At 37.2% G+C, this 7,528-nt stretch overlaps 1 non-coding gene across 1 annotated transcript; it reads right to left on the minus strand.

Moving 5' to 3' along the window:
- Positions 1-247: 247 nt before the first annotated feature.
- Positions 248-354, minus strand: LOC136225036 (small nucleolar RNA R71). The gene has a single exon (XR_010686775.1). It is a non-coding gene; the product is annotated as a small nucleolar RNA R71 (small nucleolar RNA).
- Between the last annotated feature and the right edge of the window lie 7,174 nt (positions 355-7,528).

The raw sequence follows: 7,528 nt of genomic DNA on the forward strand, positions 1-7,528 counted from the left end.
TATTCCTTCTACTTACGGGTTACCTAACGAAAATCCTAACACCCATTTAACAAATTTCCTAGAAATTTGTGACACATTTAAAATTCCAGATGTGACTGCAGAAGCAATCAAACTTCGCCTCTTTCCTTTCACTTTGAAGGATAGAGCCAAAGAATGGTTAACTTCTATGCCAACCGCAACTTTTGCCACTTGGGAACAATTAGCCCAAGCGTTTTTATCTAAATATTTTCCTTTAGCAAAAACCGCAAGAGTCATAAAGGAGTTAACATCTTTTTCTCAAAATGATAATGAGACCCTTTATGAAACTTGGGAACGTTTTAAAGAACTTCAACGTTTATGCCCACACCACCAATTACCCGCTGAACTTTTAATGCAAACATTTTACAATGGACTGAATCCTACAACTAGGGGTTCATTAGATGCTATGTCGGGAGGGCTATTTATGAAGAAAACATCAGCCCAAGCGAGAGAACTTTTGGAGGAAATGGCAATCAACAGCAGTATGTGGCCCGCGGAACGTGGACATATATCGGTGGCAAAACCATCATCCTCAACCTCATCGTCAGTTAAAGGTATAGTTGAACTTGATCCAGTCGCGATGCTACAAGCCCAATTTTCTGCTTTATCGCATAAAATTGACAAATTTATGGCACCGCGCGATACCAATGGTAATCCAATCCAAACGGATGTGGATTACGAAAATATGAATGAGATTGAACAGGTAAATTTTGTCCAAGGGCAAAACCAAACTAATAATTCTTACTCTAATACTTATAATTCTGGATGGAGGAATCATCCTAACTTTAATTGGAAAGATAACAGTAACAATAATATTAGTGCTAATCAAAATCGTACCACTAATTATCAAAATCAGTCAAGAGATACGATTAGCACTTTATCTTCTAAAATCGACAAGTTTATAGATGCTATCAGTGGAAAAATAAGTAATCACGACGATGGTTTTAAACGGATCGAAAATAAATTCGATCAGCTTATTAAAAACCAATCATCTAGCATCCATAATTTGGAGGTTCAAATTGGTCAACTTGCTAAATCAATTCCATCCCTAAAAGAGGGAAGTCTTCCCAGCCATACGGAAGAAAATTCGAAAGAGCAGGTGAAGGTTATTACTCTTCGTTCAGGAAAAAATTATCAAGGGCCTGAAATGCCCAAAGATGCAACATTACAAGGAACTGATTTACCGAAGTCCAAAGAAGATATCTTAAACACAAATATTTCATCATTTGACACAGGTACTAAAACTTTTGTACCCAAACCACCTTTTCCGCACAAAGTTCGAAATAAGGACTATGATAAACAACTTCTAACGTTTTTGGATAAACTTAAAAATTTGCATATTAATTTGACGTTTATGGATGCAATAACACAAATTCCTAACTATGGTAAGTTTTTAAAGGATTTGATTTTGAAGAAAATCAGTTGGGAAGGAATTTCATCCATTTCGTTAACTGAAGACTGTAGTTCAATAGTATCAAGTAATTTGCCCACTAAACTCAAGGATTCCGGATGTTTTACTATTCCGTGTAAGTTGGGAGATATTGAATTCCCAAGTTATCTTTGTGATTTAGGAGCAAGTATAAACTTAATGCCATTGTCTATTTTTAACAAGTTAGGTTTAGAAGAAGATATCAAACGTACCAATATGGTTTTGCAATTAGCGGATCAAACCACTAAAAGGCCGTATGGTATAATTGAAGATGTTTTAGTCAAAGTCGATAAATTTATTTTTCCTACCGATTTTGTTATCTTAGACTTTGCATATGATGTAAATTGCCCTTTAATTTTTGGTAGACCGTTTATGAACACGAGACGCGCTCTAGTTGATGTGTCGGAAGGGAAGGTAGTTTTAAGGATAGGAGAAGATAAGGTCGAGTTTAACATGAACAAAGCGATGAAATACCCTATGGAGGAATTCGCTTGTATGAAACTTGATTTAGTCGAGGAATGTGTCAATGATGTAATTCAAAGTGAAGAAATAATTGAACCTATAGTAGACGAGGAATTAGATGATAAGGACCCAGAGCCTTTGATTCGAGAAGTATGGACCAGTTCCACCTTCAATTGTAACACCCCCTAAATTAGAACTTAAAGAGTTACCCAGTCATTTGAGGTACGCTTTCTTAGGCGAAGGCGATTCTCTACCTATAATTATTTCTAACAAATTAACAAGCGATCAAGAGGAAAAATTGAAAGAAGTTGTTAGAAATAGGATAGGTAGTATGGGATGGCAAATTTCAGACTTAAAAGGAATTAATCCTAGTATAGTAATGCATAGAATTCACTTAGAAGAAGATAAGCCACCTAAAGCGGATAGGCAAAGACGCTTAAATCCGAACATGAAGGAAGTAGTCAAAAATGAGATTACTAAACTTTTAGACAATGGAATCATTTATCTGATCTCGGATAGTGAGTGGGTTAGTCCAATCCATTGTGTACCTAAAAAGGGAGGCATAACTGTTGTAAGAAATGATGAAGGTGAACTGATACCTACACGAACCACCACCGGTTGGAGGGTTTGTATAGACTATAGGAACCTAAACAAAGCAACCGGGAAAGATCATTTTCCTCTACCTTTTATTGATCAAATGATCGAAAGGATAGCCGGTCATGCATTTTACTGTTTTCTAGACGGTTATTCCGGATTCTTTCAAATTTACATTTACCCGGATGACCAAGATAAAACAACCTTCACATGTCCTTACGGAACTTTTGCATATAGGAGAATGCCTTTTGGTCTATGTAATGCACCAGCAACTTTTCAACGATGTATGACGGCAATATTTAATGACTTCATTGAAGACATAATGGAAGTTTTCATGGACGATTTTTCAGTTTATGGAGATTCTTTCAATGCATGTTTACAGAACTTAGATAAAGTATTGTCTAGATGTGAGGAAACGAATTTAGTTTTAAATTGGGAAAAATGTCATTTCATGGTAGATGAAGGAATTGTTTTAGGTCATAAAATTTCTGAAAAAGGTTTAGAAGTGGACAGAGCAAAGACTTTAGTTATAGAAAAATTACCCCCACCAACCACTGTTAAGGGAGTAAGATCATTTTTAGGTCATGCAGGTTTTTACAGACGGTTTATAAAGAACTTTTCTGTAATTTCCAAACCACTTACTAATTTGCTTATGAAGGATTCAACTTTTGATTTTAATAAAGATTGTTTACAAGCTTTCAATACTTTGAAAACGGCTTTAGTCTGTACACCAATAATATCAAAACCTGATTGGAATCTACCTTTCGAAATTATGTGTGATGCGAGTGACTTAGCTGTAGGATGTGTATTAGGTCAAAGGAAGGATAAGAAACTTCATGTTATATATTATGCGAGTCACACATTGTCCGGTGCACAACTAAATTACACCACAACTGAAAAAGAAATGTTAGCAGTAGTTTTTGCATGTGATAAGTTCCGATCTTATTTGTTAGGATCTAAAGTTATTATTTATACTGATCATGCAGCTTTACGATATTTATTTGCTAAGAAAGATGAAAAACCACGTCTTATTAGATGGGTTTTACTATTGCAAGAATTTGACATTGAGATTAAAGACAAAAAGGGAGTTGAAAACCTGGTCGCCGATCATCTGTCAAGACTTGAGGATGAAAACGGTCCCATCGGTGAAACATCAGGCACTCGAGATGATTTCCCCGATGAACATCTCATGCAATTACAAAGTGTCATAACTCCATGGTATGCGGATATAGCCAATTACTTAGCTGCACATGTTGTGCCAGATGGATTGACTTACCAGCAAAAGAAGAAATTCTTTTCAGAAGTTAAGAAATATTTTTGGGAAGATCCATTCTTGTTCAAAACATGCGGCGATGCAATATTTAGGAGATGTGTTAGTGAGTTTGAACATGAATCTATAATGATAGAATGTCATGCTAGCGCTTACGGAGGTCATAATAGCGTAAGCAAAACAGCAGCTAGAATACTTGAATGCGGATTCTTTTGGCCTACTCTGTTTAAAGATGTCCTTTCATTTATTCTCCGCTGTGATAAATGTCAAAGAATGGGGAATATAGGAAGGAGAGATGAGATGCCTCTTAAGAACATATTGGAAGTTGAAATCTTCGACGTATGGGGAATTGATTTCATGGGTCCTTTTCCTCTTTCTTTTGGCAAAAATTATATATTAGTAGCCGTAGATTATGTTTCAAAGTGGGTTGAAGCAATTGCAACCCCGACAAATGATTCTAAAGTAGTTGTTAAGTTTTTAAATTCAATATTCTGTCGATTTGGAGTTCCTAGAGTTATGGTAAGCGACGGTGGTACTCACTTCGTAAATAGAGCTTTTGAGTCACTTATGAAAAAATATAGAGTACACCATCGTATCTCTACACCATACCATCCTCAAACGAATGGTCAAGCAGAAATTTCAAATAGAGAACTCAAATGGATACTTGAGAAAACACTTTCGTCTTCTAGAAGAGACTGGGCACATAAACTTGACGATGCACTATGGGCATACCGTACTGCATTTAAAACACCTATCGGGATGACACCTTATAGATTAGTCTATGGTAAAGCTTGTCATTTGCCGGTTGAATTAGAACATAAAGCATATTGGGCTATAAAAACCCTTAATTATGATTTGCAGAGCGCAGGAAAAAAGTGTTTGTTTGACGTAAACGTTTTGGTTGAATTACGCTATTTGTCCTACGAAAATGCGAGCATTTATAAGGAGAAAATTAAAAAGTGGCATGATGCCAAAATCAAAATTAAAAACTTTAATGTTGGAGATAAGGTCTTACTTTTTAATTCTAGATTAAAATTATTTCCAGGTAAGCTAAAATCTAGATGGGCTGGACCATTTTTGGTTGTTCAAACATTTGATTACGGAACATTGGAGCTAGAACAGTCTAATGACGACCGATTTAAGGTCAATGGTAATCGTTGCAAAATTTATTTCGATGGAGCTCCTATTCAAGCAATTGAATCCGTGGATAAATTTTATAAAAATTAATTTCTTTGATTTTTATGTTTTTAATTTATAGCTTTTCTTATTTTCATTCTTTTTTTTTAATTTATTGTTTTCTTTTTAATTTATTTACTTTAATTTTTATTTTTTTTATCATTAAGTACAAATGAGTTTTATTCACATTAAAATTTTAATTTAGTCATGTTTTGAAATTTTCATTAAGTGTTAAGTGTTATTTAGAAATTATATATGCAGAAATCTCAGTTGAGATTTTCTATGTTCTAGGATTTGGAAATCTCAGTTGAGATTCCGAAAATCTCAGTTGAGAAATTTTCTGTCTTTTTACATTTGAAATAACTGTAAGTGATTACAGTCCTCTTTCTTTAAAATTTTCTGTCAGTTGAATTGAAGAGGTATCATTCTGACACCTATTTCTTTCTAACAGACATAACCTTTCACTATTAGTTCTTATATATTCCTGTAGGATCAGACTTCTTCCATTTCACTTCATCTTTCTAAATTTCTTTCTCAAGTCCTCAAATCCTACAGACTTCATTTTTCTTTTCTATCACAAACATGACTAAGTCTTTGAAGAACATTCAAAAACAAAATCCTTCTCGAAAGGAGAAAGTTGATATCTCCGATAGATATGGAGCATGGTTTCCCATTTATAACCATGACGAGGGGAAACGTTTTATGCAATTCAGATATGCTCAGTTCTTTGGCATGATGTATCTGGACGAGTTTCTGAACGAGGAACTCGGGATAAGTGAAGCAATTGATCGCTATCTGACTAATTTGGGTTGGTCCAAATTTGTTCATATGAAATTTTCTATTATTGGAAATTGGGTTCTGGAATTTTTCTCCACAGTTAGGTTCGTCAACAAAAGACGTGTTCGTCTCAGTTTTCATTGTGAGGGGGAGGTATTCACTTTTGGCTATCCAGAACTTCACAATTGGTTTGGATTTCTACCCCGAGACACAACTCAACACCATCCTGGAAGGGATATGACTTCTAGAGACATATGGAGGATGCTAACAGGATTTAGGCGATTCAATCCACGTCTTGCCTTCAACAAATCCATTAATTCTAATTCCATACTGTATCTGCATAAGTTCCTCTGTCACAGCCTTTTTGGTCGAGTCAGTAGCAATATTGTGAAAGATACTGATCTTTATGTGTTGGGCGACATTTTCCAAGACAACTCAGTTAACTCCTCAAAGATTTTAATGGAGGGGTTAGTTGTTGCTTCCTGTTCGAAGAAACGGAAGATTGGGTTCTCCAACATCATATGTGGAATAATTTTAGGAGCCAAGGGAACCATTTTTGTTCCTTGGATTGATACAGAACCATACCCGATTTTAGACTACGAGTTCTTGGAGAACGAGGGACTTGTTAAACGAGTTTCCGTTCTGGTCCAACATTCCTTTCTGCACCAGAGAGGCAAGTCTTCGTTCAAAGGAAGATTAAAAGGGCCAATGCACGTCGTCTGTCATTTAGTTAGGGATATATATATTTTATGTGTTTCTGTTTGTTGTTTTTAATATATTGATGACCCGCGAAGCCAAACCGGGCCGAATTCATTACACGGGCCTAGCCCATACTTAGACCCATGGTCTAAGATCGGATGGGACCCGAATAGAGGAAGCGGGTGAAGTGAGTAACCGCCCCGAATTCCTAAATGGAGCATCAAAACTCCCACTCAGAACAAACGATACCACGTTTGTTGCCACGAAAGCCACGAAAGGGACATGGCCTAAAAAGGAGTAACCGCCCTCGGAACGTGGCCTGGAAGGAGTAACCACCCTCGGCGGTTACCTAAGAACACTTATAAAAAGCCATAAGGCTAAAGGGGAGAGGTACGTTCACATTTTTCCCCGCAATACTGTTATTATCAACCTTCCTACAAAGAAACTGACTTGATCGTCGGAGAGTTTTCCCGGAGATCCTATCTCCGGTTCTGTTTTGCAGGTAACTACGGCGGAGATCATCAAATCGGATCCAGCAAGTTATCATTGGTGCGGTGAACGTGGACCTTTTTTACCAACATTTGGTTAAAGGTACACAAAGAACATGTCAGAACCATCACGAATGACCGTCGTTACAACCAGATCAACTAGTATGAACTCAAGGGGTCCACGGATTGCGAATTCACAGCCTGCGAGTACGCAGCCTATGGTGCCTAGCTCGTCGAGCCCTTCGGGACAATTGAGTCCCTTATTGGAAGTCCAAGTGCAAAATGAGATGGAGATGTCCAATAGCGATTTCGTACAAATGGCAGGACAAGTCTTGGCTTTAAATATGAGCCAAGCGGCGGGGGATCGAATGATTAGTTTGTTAACCGCAATCGCTGATCGCAATACCGCCGTGGCGGCTGCTCCTCAACAACCTGTTGTCATCTCCACACAACCATCGACTACTGCTGCCATATCTGCGCTTTCGCAGCCATCTCGAGAGCTAAATCAGATAGGTCAGAGTAGTCGCATGAACCCATACAGCCACCTATGCAACTACTCGTACCACGATCCTAGTATGACGATCCATCCGACCTGGAAAACATCCCAACCGACGT

Source organism: Euphorbia lathyris, chromosome 3, assembly GCF_963576675.1.
Source record: "Euphorbia lathyris chromosome 3, ddEupLath1.1, whole genome shotgun sequence".
Classification (NCBI taxonomy): Eukaryota; Viridiplantae; Streptophyta; class Magnoliopsida; order Malpighiales; family Euphorbiaceae; genus Euphorbia; species Euphorbia lathyris.